The following is a 19,445-nucleotide window of genomic DNA, read 5'->3' on the forward strand; positions in this document are numbered from 1 at the left end:
GTATAGCATGCATGCTTTAAGGTGTCTAAAATAAAACATTAGTTAAGTCTGATGTAATGTCACCACCAATCCATTGTTCTGCTTCCTGATGTCCCTTCACAGCATTGGCTGAAGCTACAACTTACAAAAGATCATGCATCTCTTATTTAGTTAGTCTATAAGGTACAAATCTACCCTGCTTACCAGCCATATATTATCCAGATTGGTTAATTTGGAAAAATATTCTGGCATCCATCTTTAACGCAATTAGTCCCAGTGAAATACACATTAGTAATCATAGAATCATAGAACTGGAAGGGACCTGGACGATCATCAAGTCTGATCCCCTGCCATGGGCAGGAAGTTATTGGACTCAGACGAGCTCAACAAGGTGCCTGTCCAGCCTCATCTTGAACACCTCCAAGGAGGGTGACTGTTGTAATGTTGTTCCTTTCTCTAACAACAGGGTGCTATTGTGACACCAGAATCAGCCCTCCAGAGAAGACCTGCAGACATGCAAGACTTTGAAGTTCATCTTCCCAGTGAAGAAGAAATCAGTGACATGGAGTCTGGACATATCCCAGACAAAAGGTAGTAAACCACCATGAAGAAGGTTCCTGTTTCCAGGTACCTCATCCCAGCACCAATGCCCATTTTTCAGAAACAAACACTTCAGTCTCAGAAGTGTGAGGCTGCTGAGCAATAGGTCTGTGCAAAGCTTTGGGTGGTGATTTGATTCAGAGGAGATTAGGCCTGATTCAGTGGCCGAATCTTTGAATCCAGATCGAATTGGGGACCCATTTAAAGGTCTGAATTGATTAAAAGCTCTCTGAATCTTCAGAAAAGATTTGGAGAGCTTTGATGATTCGGGCAGTCCCCAGTGGCTGCAGCAGGGAGCTGCAGCTGACTCTGAGCTGATAAGTACTAGAGGCGGCGAAGGGGGGACTGGGGGAGGGGACCCCTGCCAGCTCCCCCAACCCTCCCCACTCCCTCATCCCTCCCAACCCCCCCAGTTCCCCAGTCCCCCCCACAATGGCTGCCCTGCCCACCCCAGCTTCTGGCTCTTTGAAAAAAAGCCCCAGTGCTCACTGGGTGCTGCCAGGCAGGGGGGCGATCCCTGCTGCCCCCCACTGCCCCACGCTGCATGGAATGGTGAGTCCAGGGGGTTTTCTCAGGGTTTTTTTTTCTTAAAGGACCGGAGCTGGCCTGGGTGGGGCATCTGTGGAGGGGCTGGGCCAGCGGGGCGGGGAGGGGCAGGGGGCTCATGCAGAGAGCCCCATGCAGCATGTAGCAATGGGGGGCAGCAGGGATTGCCCCTCCACCTGGCAGCACCTGGTGAGCCAGGGCTTTTTTTTTCCAAAGAGCTGGGGTGGCTGGGGCAGCCATTGCTGGGCTGGGAGAGTGGGTGGGAGATGGGCCAAGCCTGGCTGATTCGGAGACTCAGAGATTTGGCAGCAGCCAAATCAATTCGGGACAGTGATTCAAATCACTGAATCGAATCACTGTCCCCTGAATTGGCCGTATCTGAATCCGAAGCGAATACTAGCTGCTTCGCACAGGCCTACTGAGCAGCTCTACCAGAGACTCATCAACTCTCATGAAAATCCATCCATGGGGGGCCCAGTATCTATTATTGGTTTCTGATTGGGTAAGGCTTTTGGCCCTTTGGAGAAATCCATTCACTTCAGTGGAGTTACTTCTGATATACAGTGGTTTAAGGGAGAGGAGAGCCAAGCCTATCATTTTCTGTGAGCATTCTGTGGGTTTTACAAGTTCAGTTCTCTAGAGTATGTCGGGATTTTGTGACTGGTCGAAGCTGAGTGTTCTGTGAAAAAACAAACATATTTCACTGAGCATCTTAAAATATAAGTAATGACAACTGAAAATCCTGAGATTCTGCAGACATGAGTGCTTTTCACAGAATTCATTGTGTCATATCATCAGGACTCTGAGGTTCTTTGTTAAAATGTTTTTTTCTGTAGGACTCCATAAAACTCTGCCATGCTGTCCCATTGTGTCTGAGGGATTGAAACAGTGACACAAGTAGAGGTGTGAACTTCCCTAGCTCCTTAATGGATTGTTGTTTTTAAAGTCCAAGTGTGACTGTTGAAAAGTTAGCACTTACATGCAAATTTGTCATACACAAGCAGCTGGATCAAGAAATATTCTTATCCTGAGAATTCAGTAGGACTCACATCACTCACATGACATCGATTTAGCAAAGTTAAAGATTAAGCACAGTATATAACATTTGTATTTATTATTTCTTATTATTTGCTTTGTCTTGGTACTTATGGTCCAGAACTCCTTTGTGTTTGATGCTAGACAAACTATGAATAAAAAGGCATCCCTGCCTTAAAGAGTCTACCTGAAAGCCAGCACCAGAGCATTAGTGCAATGAGCTGCTTGGGTTAACTACAGTTTAATATGTGGTTACCCATATTCTGATCAAGTGTGATTAAGGGACGAATTAGGACATCAGACATCAGTGCATACAGTGTTTTTTATAAAGAGGGTTATAAAATTCCCTGTTTTTTTCAAGGTGAAATCTTACCTATCCTGGGTAAATCCTCAAAAGCTGCAGATTTCAAACATCACCAACAAATACCAGTGCTCACTGGATTCTTATTGTCCAAATGATCTGTTGGTTCTGTAAAATGGGGCCTAGAAATTTCACAAGAATAGAATCTCTCAGAACACTACCAGCTATTCTGTTTCTAGTCCCCTGAGACAGCAGAAAAAATGGAGGTGCGTGAAAGTGGAAAATATTGCTTGGAACCTGAAAAATGGATTTGAGTAGAATTTTGACCCAAGGTGTAGGTCTGCTCTTGTTCACTTGTCCATAATTGTCATAAAACTAACACGCTTAAAAGAATGTCTAGCAAGTTCCTATAAACTGAGCATTAACATAAACTGAATTGAATCATGGCAAAAGATTCCAGGAAATTGCTACTTTTTTCCTTCGCTGTACACAGTTGATGTCACCAGTGTCCTAGATATGAATTTGTTCCTTGTGTTAATAGATGGTTGTATACCAGAGAGAGAGAGCATTAAAGGTAATTTTCAGTAATTCTGTTTTATAGAAACATACATAATGCCTTTTGCTACCAGGAATATCAAGGTATTTTACTATGAGCAAAATACTGCAGTCCTTGCAGTACTTACTGTGATTCCATTTCCTGGAACAGGAGATTTGCTTCAGTAAGGTTTAGGTGTAAAGAGCATCATGGAAATGCAACTAACTTTGAAGTGTAGTAAATGTCTAGCTCACTGCACAACACTGCAAGGAGATGGATTTGGGGATCAGGCAAACCCCTCTATCGTAAGAAGTGCCTGTGATTTTTTTTTAATTCCCAGATGAAGCAGACTGGACTCTAATTTCTAGGGTTTCATATGAAAAGAACTCATAGGATAAAATACCTCTGTAGGTCAAAGAGATGATTCCACTCTGCCCAGATATCTGAACCTAAGATTTCAATATTTTAAAGCTGCTGCTTAGCTTAAGTCACCTCCATGACCACAAGTTGCTATATAGCATAAAATAGAAGGCTTATTTTTACAGGCTTCCCAAATTTTATGATTTTTATGTAATTCAACAGCACTTATTTGGAAGACCTAGGAAGGAAACTTTGAAAAGATGAAAAAGTTTGCTTATAATTGATTTAAAAATAGCCTGGTTAGAACTGTGCTTAGTGACTCATGCAAAAGAGTCTTGAAGAGTCAATTAGACATGCACAAGCTAACGAACTGCAAAAAAAGGCTTTCCCTCCATTAAATGCCTCTCTGCAATTGTCAATATTCTTAAAAAGTGTAATGATTTCTTATCAGTGCTTGAATGAACCGTAAAACTACCTTTTGAAATATTGACATTTCCACAATTTTGAGCACAAGAATGTTTTCCTTTTTATATACAAGCTGACGGGCCGTTGTCTTGAAGTTTATTTTATCCTGCCAGTTTAGAAAGAATGTTGTATAATGCAAATAAGTACTGACTAAATTGCCTGGTTTCTTTTCCCAACAGGTTGTAGTATCTTTCTGTTTCATATGCTTAAGCTTTTGGATTAAGGTTTGATCAAAATATTCACAATGTAGGATATTTCATGTGGATAACAGACATAGGTATCTTAGATTTTAAAATTTAAAGCAGAGATATTCAATAAATTGCTTATTCTCAGAATTGGTTTAGTGTGGGGTTACTTGCATGAGACTTCAGGCCTGATCCCCAGTCACTTTAAATCAGGCTAGCTTGGTAACTTAAATGTCACTACATTGATTTATACCACTTGAAACTCCAGCCCTCAGTATATTTAGGACCTTGAAAGTAATTATTTTAAATCTGCTCATACAATAGATAAAATACTGCAAAGTTTATGAACTGCCTAGATTGCCTTCCCTATTTGGACCATACTGGAGGTGAATTGGTGATAGAATCTATTCTGGAATGTAATTTCTCCAACTGATTGGAAGAAGTTTAATGGAACAATTTTCCATCAGAAAATGTTCTTCATTCCATCAAAAAGCACCTAAAAAAATAATGCTGAAATTTTAGAGAAACAAGGCAGGGAGGAAGTTCTGACAATGTCCAAATGTCCTGTTTTGACATTTACGAAATAAGGGATTTCAGTTTTTCCTTTTTGAAATTACTTTTGGTTTTGATTTTTTTTCATTTTGTATTATATTCTAATACTTTCTTCCAGGGAGAATTTCAAAAGGTCAGGGTTTTGTTCTGAGTTAAATGAGAACAAATTTTAAAATCTCCATGTCCTTCTTGGACCGAAATTCTGACTCTCCAGTCAGTTCTACTAATGACACTACATTGCCTGCAACAATAAGCTAAACTAAAGCTGAACAATAAAATAAACTAAAACTACAGAAATATAAAATAAACTAAAACTAAAGAAACAGGTAGTAAATCAAGATCACTATTAAAAAACATTCCTTAAAATTTCCTGTGGTTACAACAACAGTTCTACTAGTAATGGAAACAGTGGGAGCTGTAGGCCAGGAAAGAAGCCAATGATCAATGGTGTTTTAAGCTGCTCTAAAGACCTTTTTCATCAGTGTTACAGTATCTTCAGTGGTTGGCAACTTTTTGGAGTTGCGGGCTGGAACAACCCGCCTCAGGTCCGAAGTGGGCCAGCGTTCTGACCTTGCTGCTGCTGCCGCTGTGGCTTTGCCCTAATTCTGCTTCTTCCCACTCTGTAGCTGTGGGACAAGCCCAGCTGCCTACTGCCCAACCCTGGTGTGGTCAATGCCCTCTGCCACCGACATGCCCCCAAAGCCCCCCTTTAATCCCCTCCCCCTCCCCCCCGACAATACACCACTGATGACTCCTGGCTACATGGGCCAGATCCAGTGACTCGGTGGCCCAGGCTCAGGCCCAGCCCACAGGACATATGTTCTCCACTGTCTTACTTTAAAATGCAGGTGACTTACACTGATGTGTTGTAGAGCTCCCACCACTGCAACTTGTACCAGTTTTAACTGCATTTGGAGAAGAAATGGCTCATATAGACATCATTCACATGTAGTCTTTCTCAGTCCTGAACAGAGAAAAAAACTGTCATAAATGCCTAGAATTTGCTTTTAATTGTAACATATACTTATCTCCATTCTGGCTGTAGCTAAACCTCTAGATAATGCAAAGGCTTTAGTAAGCTGCAACTTAATGACAGAATTGATTGTACCATTACAATTTTTATCAGACTTTTTATGATTGTCAGTTATCATTAGTCTAAATTCACCTTGCCCCCGCCCCTTCCCCAAACATACATTTGTAATGCTTGGCATTGAGCCTTTCTCTAAATTAGTGAAACAGTTTTTTGAAAAGTGCCTGTCAGTTGCAAAGCTTTATATTATCCTGTGTCAGTCACTGGAGCTTATGTACAAACTAAAGTCAATGGAACAAAAGTTAATTATCCGGTATGGCTATTGTTATTATGTAGAGGAGCCAGCTCTTATTGATTAATGAGTCAGTGCCATGTTTGCTCACAGGAATATTAATATCTGGTGCACAAGATAAGTCATTAAATGAGTAAGGAAGACCTTGACTTTAAACTTAAACTGCACATTGCTCTTACTATGTGACTGATTTTGTGAGATATAAGATCATTGCTATCAATTATTGAAACCAATACTTATTGTAGAGATACATCAGATAGTCTGATTCAAATTAAGCCAGTCAATATATTTCTAACATTATATTGATCATTCTTTTACAATTCAGAAAAGACTTAATATGGGGAGAAAAATAGATGGAAGAAGGGTAAAAAGCCTTGTACTTGGAATCCTGCCTCACCCCCCATAGCAAAAATAAGTCAGCCACCCCTCACCTTTTTTTGCAATGTGTAAACTAACTTCTCATGTACCAGGAGTGACAACAGATTCACTTTATGTGATACATGTGTAACAATGAAACTAAAGCTTTTTGTTTATTTCTTCACATTCTTCTGTGAATGCACAGTAGTGTAAATTTCTCAAATCCTCAAAGGCACGAGGGAACTTTGTTCTTTCTGGTACAAGTCCATGGGGTTGGCATAGCCTGTTGCCACCCCGACATTCTGACTGCAAAATGTTACCACTGAGTTGAAATAGCCAGCAATGTGCTAGCTTTTGCCCTGATCGGGACGCTACCTTCTTTAGATAACAAGCTTGACTCTAACAAATTATTTTTGGTAGAGCTGCTGTTTGAACAATGTTCCAATGGAGAATGCAGTTTCCACACAACTCGCAGAATTTCATGTAAAAAAATATTTTGCTTAAAATATTCAGTTTTCTTTAGAGAAAAACAAAATGTAATATTTCATTTCAGGATATATAATTTCTGTATCTGAACTATACTATATATGTATTTTTAAACTGACAGAAAGTATCTATTTTGCATCAATTCCAAAGGGAACAAAAACAATTAAACTCCATTGACCAGTAACACATTGCCTTATTGGAGTTATAGTCCTAGCCCCCATTCTCTTGTATGGGCCGGATTTCTTGCAAGGATTCCTTTAATGCACTATATCTCCAATAATACAATTATTCTGTGTAGTAACTAATGGTAGGAGATACAGTTTGGCCAAGAAGCCTGACCCAAAGGAAGGAAAGACGACTGGAATGACGGTTCCTTTGAGGCAGTAGGAAAATATAGTTAAATGTTGAAATGTTGTTCATCAAAGTGACATGAAATGCTTCCATTTCTGGAAGATGGAAATATTGCATTTCAATCCATTTTATTTCATTCAAATATCAAAATGAAAATTATGGATGTTTCCAAATATTTTTTCCTCAGAAAATTTCCATTCTGTGGAAAATTTGACATTTCAAGTTTTCATCCTGTTTAGGGACAAAAACCAAAAGTTGAAATGTTGGAAGTCCCCTTTGTTGAAAGTATATTTGCTGGACAAAATTCTGGGATGGTTTTGTAGTGTTGTTATCTTAATGGATGTTGATTGGTCAGAAAATAGATGTAATTGGGTAATTCTTTGCATGCTGAGGTAATAGTGTGTGGCAGGAAGAGGGCCCTAGTATGGCTCCAATGATTGTGTCAAGAGAACCTCTGGTAAGCTAGAGCATTGTAAATAGCTCAGAAATAATTCACAAGTATGTATTAAAGTACATTTTAAAATCCATCTATACTACTTAATTATTCCTGCGTTCCCAGGATCAAACCAAATTCTCTGCTTGCTGCTTCTCTGTGTTAGGCCAGAGTAATCAGTAGCTGCAAGGACTCATTTCTGCCTGTTTATATGTGTTTACAAGACTGGGCTCTAATTAACTGGGTGGGCCTAATTGAAGGTTGACTGTACATATATATCCATCTGCCTGTCAGATAAACCTAAAGCAGATGGGAACATCGTTTCCTGCTGATGCGATTTTCCTGTCTGGCCCTGCACATGGCTCTTGGAAACAGACCGCACAGCGCATCTTCACCTGGCTGCAGTGGCAATGCTGTGACAACCTTAAAAGGAAGGGGGTGTGCTTGCCTGCATTAGGTTTATCACCTAAAAAACCTAATAAAGGCAGAGCACCCCTGTTGGCTGCAGCCACTTCCTGCTCTGGCCCCACATGTGTAAAATGGGGTGCCACTAAATTCAGAACAGTCATGGAGGGGCACCTTAAGTTGAAAAAGGTTGGGAACAAATGCTCTAAGCTATTACTTGAAAGGGGCATTGTTGTCAGCACCACAAGAGCTTTGCTTACTTTACTACAAAATTCTCAGGGGAGGATTCTGTTCCATAGAGGTGGTCAGGGGACAGAGGTGGTCAGGGTTCAGAGAGGTGCAGGAGTTCAGACACACCTCTGTGCTCAGCATTTCCTAGTGGCCAAGTGCAGTTTCCTCTGTGATCAGCAAGTGGGTTTTTGTGGGATGGTCTTTGGAGGTGCCCATTATTTATACAGGTAGCTCAGGCACTTAACCCTGTTCCTGTGAATCATCCTCCTAGAGATGGGCTCCTTATCTTTCAGCATGTTAAAACTTAAATTGGAAGTGCCTCAGGGTCCAGTCTGGATTCTCCCTTAGATTTTAAGCTTTATAGGACTGGGGCCATGACTTCAAATATGTTTTTATACAGTGCTTAGCACAATCCTGATCCTGATTGGCGCCCCTGGGCATTCAAGTAACACAAATATATTTTTATTTGAATAATCCACTATGGAATTTGGCTTGTCATATGTACCTTGGAGCAAACATGTCAAATTCTGTTCTTAATTAGTCCGGCACAGCCCCATTGACTCCAATTTGTCCTAGCATCTCCATGGCTGTTGGTGAGGCTGCCATCCAAGTAATCACAAAATAAGTGTTTCTGTGCCAGTTACAATGCCATGAAATATGACAGCTGGTTGGAGGACAGGTTTAATGTTCTTGAAATGCATTATGGATATGATTTAGATAATCCGCAAAATAAACACTTTTGCATTGGATTTAATCTGCTTCTGTATTTTACATACATTTTTTATTAATTTACAATTAGAGAAAAAAATCAATGCTAACTAATGACTGCAATTAAGCATCTTATATTTTTGCATTTTTTTTTTTATCTATTAAACTTGCACTGAAATGTTTTAAGGTTAATAGATTATATCTGAACCCTGAGGAAATCAAGCTTCTTGTGCCTGCCTGTCATTTACTGGAGTGGTTACTTATCTGTCAATATTTCTTCCTTTTTTCAAGTCCCAGGCCTACTTGATCTTGTCCATTTGGCACTGCTGGAGGAATAACAAGTTTCTTCCCATCATGCAACATTCTGGGATACATCATGACAGAGAAATCTCAAAGCCCAGGTCAATTATAACAGAAGATGTGTAGCACCTCTGCCCCCACAATGTCTTCTGGGGCTACAGTTGGCAAAATGATATAAAACTATTTGCGAAGAAGACTTCCCCATGATCTGGAGCTGCTTAGAACTAAGTCACCTGAAAAATGTAAGGAAATGTGTGTATGGCTTCTGCTTCCCTTTGATTGTTTAGCAACACACAAATAGCTGTCGACTAGTGCACTACGTTGCTGGGGGGAGGGAGGGGGAAGGGACTGCAGTTGGCAGATTCCTCATTGTACAGTAATTACTTTTTAATTAGAATTCATTGAATACAGATGGATTCTCTCCGTACTTTCTCCCACTGATGATTTTAATATTCCCATGTCAGGTATCATGAAGCTGTAGCTGGCAGTGAGTTACATAAAATAACCCTGTAGCTGGTAGTGACTTACATAAAGTAGCCAACTTAACCATTTGTTTTAGATGAAATATGGTCTTACTCTACACTTCTTCTTGTGGAATCTGTCACTGGCTTTTTGATATAGTATTTGTTTACTCTTATTCCTGCAGGAAGAAATATCATAGTTCATGTATCAAATTACAGTAACTGACTGGAGCATTTTTATTTAAAATAATGTACAGTAATATTTTTTTCATTCGTACCATTGATTAATTTGCAGGGCTTCTAGTATTTTTACAAGTAATTTGATTATCACTTATCTGAACATGCCTTTCTAAAATGGAATGTAATATTGATTCTTATTATAAAAATCACTGCTTAAGATGAGAATGGAATAACTAAATCTGTAACTGTCTAGATGTTTGCAGTATTTTGATAGAAATAAGAATTTCCATTTTTTTTTTCTTTTTGCTCCAGGGCCTCTAAACATGGACTGACATGTGATGTATTTTTGAAGTCAAAGTTAATAATTCTCTTTACATAAAAAATAAATACCCCCTATTGAATACACACTCTAAAATTAGAATTGCATATTTCTAAGTAATATACCTAAGGAAAGTGATTTATTCTAATGCAATAATGGCAGAGATTTACAAAGCTTGAGTGATACAATGTTTCTCGTTATGGTTGTAAAATATTTGTTGCCACTCTGGGATTTTCTAGATCATTATTTTAAAAAAGGAAAAACCCACTTTGACAGATGAACTGGGGCCATTCTGAGCAAATCACAGATACTTCATATAACAAGGCCTCCAAAGAGGGGAGCACAGACTTATTACTATGGCAACCCAGATCAAAACACTATTTTAGTGGAGAGTTTCCAGTTTTACAATGCAATGATGATTGTTTATAGTACCATTGAAACCAGATTCAGCAAAGGTTCAAGAAATGAGCTGACAAGAGGAAAATCATTATAGATAAACTGGGGATACTTGAATGACATATATTGTGGAATCTTCTGTTATTTGATCAAATGATGAAATTGTTACACAAACATAGATAAATAACGGTAGATGATACAGGCTGATAGACCATATTATGTTAGTTTGTATTATATTGCGTCTCTAGAAAATAATTATGTGTTCAGACTTATAAAGTGCAAAAGCAGAGCAAATGATAGGAATTGCTCACTTTGAAATACTCAGTTTTCTCTGCTTTATAACTCCCAGTATTAATTTCTCAAAAAAATTAGGCTTCAGAATATCTTTTCTTTTTTGTAAATTTCTCCTCTATAAGTACTCAGCATGCATACCACTGAAAAGCAACAATCATTAAAAAGTTACATTGTTTAATATATTTAAGTAATACCACGATTAACTGTATTTTGCATTTATAAAACATCTAATCAGAAATGTTTATGGAAGTGTACAAGTATAATAGATACAATGCAATGCATCTCAGCTTGGATAATGTCATATGCATGTGACATATGTGTCTCCTGTACAAATAACTTTATTAACATGTAGTCAGGGTTCAAAGGAAATGAATCCACACCACAGTCAACCCTCAAGGAAATCTTTGACCTTCTCCTCATATACATTGCAGCAAAATGGCTGGATTTCCTTGCTGCCCCACCATGTTAGCAGGTTCTGGATCTCTGTGGTTGGCTTCTGGTTAATACAGGTTAGTAAAGGTTTATTAAATTCCATCCTGGATATAACACACATACAAACTCTCTGGGAAAATTGTAGGACACTGAATCCTAGGGAAGTTGGCACTTTTTATATTTACAATTATTTTGATAACAAGAAAAAGCCAGGCTCCATGACTGAAGTGACCTCTTTTGATGTTATGCTGAGCATATGCTGCTTTTTGCAGGGGAAAGATTGCGACTCCACTTTTTTACACATGTATTAAAAATCCAAAACATTAGAAAATTCTGAAAATGTTTGGACCGGGCACCACGAACCAGTTCCTCTTTTCCGAGTCAGATATGACTGTCACCTGAACTTCCTTACTTGTCCACTCACTCTCAACTTTTCTACTTTAAACCCTTAAAAATTAACCCATATGTCACATAACCAAGTACAAACACAGACATTGATCCTGCAAATACTTATGCACATGGGATCTCAAAGATGGAGTTGTCTCTCAACCCAGATTGGTTTAGATCCGCTGGAGGTATAAGGCTTCCCCATGGAAGAAATTAAAATGAAAGCAGGTGGTGACAAAATTTTCTTTCAAAGGCTATCTCCTGTGTGCCTTGTGGAATATTTTGGGAGGATGAGTCTGGCTGAATCAAAATTGTGCCTCAGACTTGCTCTATAACATCTTCCAGAAAGGCATATTCATATTTGGATTTGACTACAAAACAAATCCTTAGTAAGCATTGCAGCTTTAACTAGCTCACCTGACACACACTTCTCAGATCATTTGAACTTGGCAGCATAACAGAAGTCATATTTTTGCAAAGAAGATCTGTTTTTGAACAATGTCTTCAATGAATTAACAGCATGTAGGCCTTTTCTTTAACATCAAATATAATTTATTATCCTTTCACTTATTTTGTGCCTATTGGAAGGAAAGTATGTTGCTCTTTCAATAAGGCAGGAACTATTGAAACAATACCATAAAAGAGCCAATAGTGTGATCTTTTTCTTAATTCATTGCACCAGCTGACACCACACCATGATGTAATTGCAATCTAACTACACTTTCCTGAAAACAGATGGATTCTCCTCTCAGTTCTTACCATATATCAGTATTATGAAGCTTTTGTTTTCCACAAAATCCAAAGCCTCTATTTAAAAGCTAAGTTTCCAAACCATTCCCTTGCAAAGATGCATCTTTCATGTCACTGTACTCTTGTCTTGTTAATGTGACCTTGCAAACATCTGTCTACTGCCAAACAACAGCAGTAGGAAAGATACAAACACCTGTTTCATTTAACCAACTATGTTAAATCCTAGCAGGATAGTTGATGTCCTAACGTTATTAAACAAGTGTTTCAGATATACAGTACAAACTAGTGGCGAGTTAGTTGTTCCATCATCAATGTATATGCAATAGACTGTTCATTCCTTTGCCTTGCCATGTAACTTAGAGCATAGGTGAAAGCTACTTGGCTGAGATACAATGAGAAAAAATTGTGGTAACTCTTGTAAGTTAAAGGAAGCAACTGGAATAAGTGGAGTAAAAAACAGGGAAAATTAGAGGAAAGAGTTTGGTCAAGGGTGTTTTTTACCAGTTCTGATAACCTAAATATGTGAGATGAGCTCACAGAGTTGAAATTAAATACATAAAATCCTCAAGCCAAAAATTCTCAGTTGCAACAATGTTGGACAATGTATAAGGATAGAATAGAAGCCATACAATGGTGATACACTGTAAGCTAGATAACGCTGCTGTTTTTCTCTGGTGTATCCTTAGCATTTTTTTTTTTTTTTGGTGGGGGGAGGGCGTGTTTTGTTTCATTTCCTAATACTGTACTCATCCTTGGTGGCATCTTTAGCACCACATTTCCAGCCCAGAAAATAGCTGGATAAATGAGGCTTCTTAACATCAGCTTCATGGTGCAAAGCTACATATAAAGCAGAGGTAACGGTTAGGGGTTGCAAAGTGGGCGCTATTCAATTCAGATGGAATCAGGACAGTGATTCAATTCGTTGATTCAGATCACTGTCCCTTATTTGATTCGGCCAAATCCAGATCTGAAGATTTAGTGCTGATTCAGAGAATCAGTGATTCGGACATAGACACAGCTTTAAATGTTTTTTCTACATGCCTCGAGGTACCAGCACGGCTTGTGAATGCTGTGATGCTGGGGCACATGGAACATCCCACAGGAGTGCCTCCATGTGCTCGGTGGCAAACCCAGAAGTGCTTCTGGTCCACTTCTGGGTCTGCTGCCAAGTGTATTGGGGATCCTTGCTCCTGTGGGACAGTCATGATGCACACCAGCATCATAGCATTCATAGATATTAGGGGCTGGAAGGGACCTCATGAGATCATCTGGTCCAGTCTCCCCACCATAGGTGAGAGGTTAGCTGGGATCAAGTGACCTCAGCAGGAGAAAAGCATGATTCTGCCAGGACTTGAACCTGGAACCTTTGCATCTTTTCACCCTCTAGAAGTTCAACACACTATCCATTGCACCACAAAGCCACCTATTATCTAGAGGTGTCTGTTACCTAGAGGTATGTAGAAAAAACATTTAAAGCTGTCTCTGTGTCCAAATCTCCAAATTTTTCCAAATCTCTCCAAATCAATTCAGAGGGTTCTGATTCAATTCAGAGAGATTAAAGGGCCCTTTGATTTGATTCAGATTCAGAGATTCGGCCACCAAATCAAGCCAAATCTCCACTGAATCAAATTGGGGACCAAAGTTTCGAACAGCCCTAGTAACTGTTAAGTAACAAGGACCTTACTCTTTGTCAGTGGACAGTCCAAAGAGGACTGATGGTACAAAGAAGACTGACTAGCCTCTGAGTAGTGAAAGCCCAAAACCAGAGTTAAGATTAGATGTCTCTTCACCTCATCCAGCTTCCATCATTTGATGAATTACCCTGCATTGCAAGATTGATTGTGTACAGCTTTACACATATAAAAAACCCTTGCAAAATAAGTCTTGTCTGTCCATTCTTCCATGGAATCACTTGGTCCCGGTTGCACCATTATGTTCATCACCAAAGTGACAAGCACCTTAAGGTTAAAATCAGAATAGCTGATTTGTAACTGATCTGAACAATTCTATGCCACAGAAAGAAATTGGAAGTTGTATTTCTCTCAAATTAAGTTTTAATATCTCATACCAGCTTCCATAGCACAACAATCAGTCATATCTGTCATGAAAATGAAGCTATTTTAGAATATGATTTCTCGCCGCAGTTTCCTACATGCTAATGGCAAAATCTTATGCAATTTTTACAGAACTCTTCTCCAATTTCCCAGTGGCTCTGCATACGTACAGATAATTCAGCATAGAGTCCCTTGTCATCGTAATATGTACTCTAGCGTGGCACTGAGAAGTCGTTTCACCATGTAAAAGCCATATTGCCACACTGTATTATGCTTCAGCTGTCACAATGCCAGAAAACATTTAGAACGGAAGAAAAACAAGGCGAGTGCATGTGTTGCCAGTTATTCATTATAGGCCATTTACATTTAAACCAAAGGAAGGTGCTGGAGTGTCAATACATATGGCTTGCTTTCACTGACTAGTAGCAGAAAACTGCCGGAATTTGCACTGCTGACCCTTTTGCAAATGCAGGTAATATGGATCCAGAGTGCTTAGCTAAGTCATTGTGGTCTGCTGGTCTTTTTCCAGATATGCCTGTCTGTGAAAGATCTAAAACAGGAAAAAGGTAACCTTAACTAAACTGCCTATTAACAATTTCTGAGAGAGAGGATGGTCCATTGGGTAGGGCACTCTTATGGAAGAGTTGGCAGATGCTGGTTTTCAAGCCCCTGCTTTGCCTTTGGGAAATTGAGCAAGGCCCATATCTACAACAGAATTTGGTTGCTTTGATGCTCAGTGCTGTAGCACCCGATTTTTAGAAGCGTGGTCTCCAACTCTGAACAGGACACCTTGGCTCCCCATGCAGTGCATGAGGAGAGTTAAACACCTCAGAATGGGATGCTGGCACACTGACCAAGGAGCCACTTTAAACTAGCTAAGAGGGAAATGCTGAGTACAACCTTGTATCTTAAATGTTGCCCGTCTCCAGGAATTAGCAACTGTAGGTCACAGACAGGTAGGTGCTTTCCTTCACTTCAGTCAGCTCTCTCCTGAAGGTAGGTGTATGAGCATTTATTTCAAAAACAGAGCAAAGGTCATTCTTGTCCATAAAAAGCAAAACTAGGGAAAGAGGAGGGGGGAATTAGCAAGCTCCTTACTTATACAAATAGGCCATTGGTTACAGTACTCACCCCCAATGTGAGAGACCTAATTTCCCTCCTTAATCTGATGGAGTTTTGAACCCACATCTAACATCTTCCAGGAACATGGTGATGGGTGACAGGTGATGGGGGCTCAGGCTGCCTGCAGTACCCCAGACCGCTCCCCTGTGCTGCATACAGGAGTGTGTTGCTGGGTCAAGCCTGCATGCTATATGCAGGACTTGGGGCTAGGGTCAGTGCATGAGGTCGGTCCAGTGACCCACAGACTGGACCATGTGGCTCCCTGCATGGATGTTTGACATCCCTGCCTTAAGCTATAGACTTAGCTCCCTCTTGCTCCCTCTTTCTAGTCCAGTGAATCTTCACTTCTTACCTGCAAAAGTGGGACAGCTTTAACAGGCAGCTGGAGAGTGTGACTACCCAAGAACAGCCTACCCCTGTGCGGTTAGGGCACACCTGTAGGGCCTGTGAGTTTCAGTCCTCTCAGACAGAAAAGGAAATGGGATACATTTCACCTACAGAGGGAACCAGTACTCTCACCACTGAAGTATTAACAAATCAGAGAGAGGCACTGCCACCAAGGTGTTTCAAAAGAACATTGATGGGGGTGTTTTTCTGTCCAGAGCCCAATTTGGCAGGTGGGCTTTGAGAAAGCTGCCTGGATTGACCCCCCTCAGGTGAAGAAGCCTTTAGTTTTCGCATCTCCCTGAAGCTTAGGTATTCGATGCAAACCTGCTTGGTCAGACCTTATTCTGGGCAGGCCCTGAAGCAGAACTCTAGGTACTCAGGGAATTTAATATTGAAAACGCAGGTACCAATGAAGTTTAGCTGTTTTTGGAGTTAGGCAACTGCAGAGCACGGTTTTCAAGGATCACTGTTTTACACTGAGGTATCTAACTGCAGCCTAAATCCTCTTGTGGATGTGAGCCCAAGCCATGTAGCTTCCCTGTGCCTCAGTTCCTCATCTAGAAATGGAGATAACCTCTCACATAAGTGGTGTCAGGATAGAAACATTAATTAAAAAAACCTGTGAAATACTCTGATACTGTGAAAAGAGGTACCATGTACATACCTCAGAACTTTTATTTAGTGATACTGTTTTCTCATCAAAAGTAAATATATACATATTTAATTAGGGCAAAGATCCTCTTTCATAGAGAAAAATGAACATTCTTCCCATTCACTTCCACCCCCAAACAACCTCCTTAGGTGGTGGGAAAGTGTTGATAAACAGCAGAAACTGATGTCAATTCATTGTACAGCGGCCTGCAGTGGTTGCATTTTGCGCAGACAACTGCTCACTGAATTTTGAAGTAAGCCCCATCAAGGTGGTTAGTGGCAGGTCTTTCTCTCCTCTCTTAAAACTCATGTCTCAAAGATGGCATGGCATAGGTTTGAATGTGTAAGGTTATCTTTTCATCTTAGTTCTGGAAACTAAAATCAAAGCATTTAGGTCCAGATATAGCCCAAAGACAGGGACTTCAAAATGCTTGGGGCCAGATTCTATTCCATCTATGAGATTCTGTTCCATTTATGTCAAAGTGTCATTTAGGCATATAAGTATAAGGAACTATCAGCCCAGTCTTGTACTTGCATATTTGGCCAGTGGCATTATGGGTAGTCTTAATTTGTATGATTCAATGTATTTATTGTTTCCATTGTCTATTTTGTACTTTGGGTATCATAGCTCTTTGACTGGTTGGTGTTTAGTGCTATACAGGATGCTCTTCAAGTAAAGTTTAAGTCTGGACAAGACTTGGTACAACCTAAATCATAGCTTTTAGACAAGGGCCAGTTGTGGCCTTGTGATACTGAAGAATGTTTTTTTCTGTTTAACTATTGCCTGGAATTGGTTTATCTACTATGATATGGTAGGACTGGAAAGTTATATTGCAAATTACATGGGTGAAACATATGAATGATGCTGAAAAGAGAGCTTTATTTTTTTTGTGTTATCCAATCCCAGTAAAATATGTTACACTATAGTCTAATATGATTTGGAGTTTTACTATGTTACTTGAATATATGTCAGTGTAATACGAGATTAATGCAGAGCATGAGGGACTGATTCACAGCTCGTTTACATTGGTTTCTGTGTAGGAACCTCCCAGGCAGAAAGTCTGCTGGGAGGGAAATTACAGCAAGGAAGATAACAGTAACTATACTCCACGAGAGGGCCTGTGAGAAGCTCATACTGCTCACAGGGGCAATGATGCCGAGTGAGGCAGTGTGGCAGGGTAGGCAACAAATGCACTAATTCCATATATCTCTACAAAAACATCATTGGTAGGGATACTATTAAGTATACCCTATGCCATTAGAATTATGCAGACAAAAATTGAGACTAACCCCGATTGCCCTCTCTTGGGGGTACATGTCTGTCAATAAATGCACTGGTCTTCTTAGCAGGGGGAGAGTCCAAGGTAAACTTGGCCTTTCTGCTTAACGTGTTAGACATCATCATATGGGAGTCTCAGTTTTCGGTTCAATTTACACGGGCTGGTTTGTGTAAAACATTTCTTACATAGTAATGTGGGGACTCTCTTGTAATTCTGCCCATAGTTGGATAGTGTACATTGGTTGTCTTCATTTTCAGGGTGTTAGAGCTAAAGCATTATCAGCATGCATGGTATTACCATGAGTTTCATGAGATTTTGTGATTTTTTTATGCTGTAGCTCCTGGAGTCTGATGAGAATGAGAGAAATTTACCATAGCTGTCCTAGGTTAAAGAAACTATGGTTTTAGACTTTATGGTTGTGGAGGAGATCTTGACAACATAAAGCAAGTGCACCCTAAGGCCCAGAAAGCAGAATGTAACCAAAAGGAATCCCAACACTGTCAGGGTTTTTTTTAAATCTTGTGATTTTAAGCCAATCTCTCTTGCTTACCTGGTCACTACTACTGTGAGGCTGGAGAGAGGAGGATATGGTGTCATGATGTGACGCTCTGGTTAAGGCTGAAGCAGAGGTTAAGGTTGATTTCTGTACCAGTTCTTCAGACTGCACCTCAGTGTTTATATAGGTGAATCTAGCCCAATGTATGTTAAAAATGTTCCAACAGTTATAATATTCTCTCAATGAAATGGCCTTTTCCAGCTGAGACATTGTTTATTTTAGAGCTATGTAATAGTCTATGCCATCCCATCCTCTTAAAAATATCCTTTACATTTGAGAACATTTTTCTCAGGGTGAGTTCTTGTAAAGAATTTTACCTAAATCCAGGCTTTGGAATGTACATCAAGAAACAATCTGTGGATCGAAAATGACATTAAAAAATTAAATCTGACCAAGGAAACATCTGCAGTGAACAGAGGCTTAAAGCAACTATTCTTATCACATGCAGCACGTGTGTGTGTAATACAAAGTACCTCATTGGTGCTTCTGTGAACTTTACACTCTGCTTCTGCTGTGAAGGAGACTGGGGTCCAGAGGTTGGAGCAAAGGACTGGAAGCTAGAGGGAGCTAGGTTGAGCCACAGAATCTCAGAGTGCCCTTGAGTAAGTGACTTGACTTGCATGTTCCTTAGGGTGACCTTCGACAAGTCTCTTAAATTTCTTTTCCTCAGTCAGCCCAGCTGGCAAATGTGTTGGGGGAAAGAAACACCAGGATGTCACTGAAAAGCCAGCACTGCCTCAGAACTGCACTTTCCAGGGTAAACAAATCATATCCCCCAAGCAAGCCCCAAACCTCTCCAAAGAATCTTTAATGTGTCATTAAACGACTCTGATAGACTATCTAGTCTGTGCAAGATAGAATACAATCAAGTGTGTGAGAGATCAAGCTGTCTGGCCACATTTTTTGTATACTAATAATCCATGTATCTAGGTGCTTTACACAAATTACCGGTGAAAATACAAAAGACCTTCCTATAATTTGGTCTGTTTAATCCCTCCTTCCCTAAAGGCAGCCAGAGATATTGC

The sequence above is a fragment of the Alligator mississippiensis genome, chromosome 5 (assembly GCF_030867095.1).
Source record: "Alligator mississippiensis isolate rAllMis1 chromosome 5, rAllMis1, whole genome shotgun sequence".
Lineage (NCBI taxonomy): Eukaryota > Metazoa > Chordata > Crocodylia > Alligatoridae > Alligator > Alligator mississippiensis.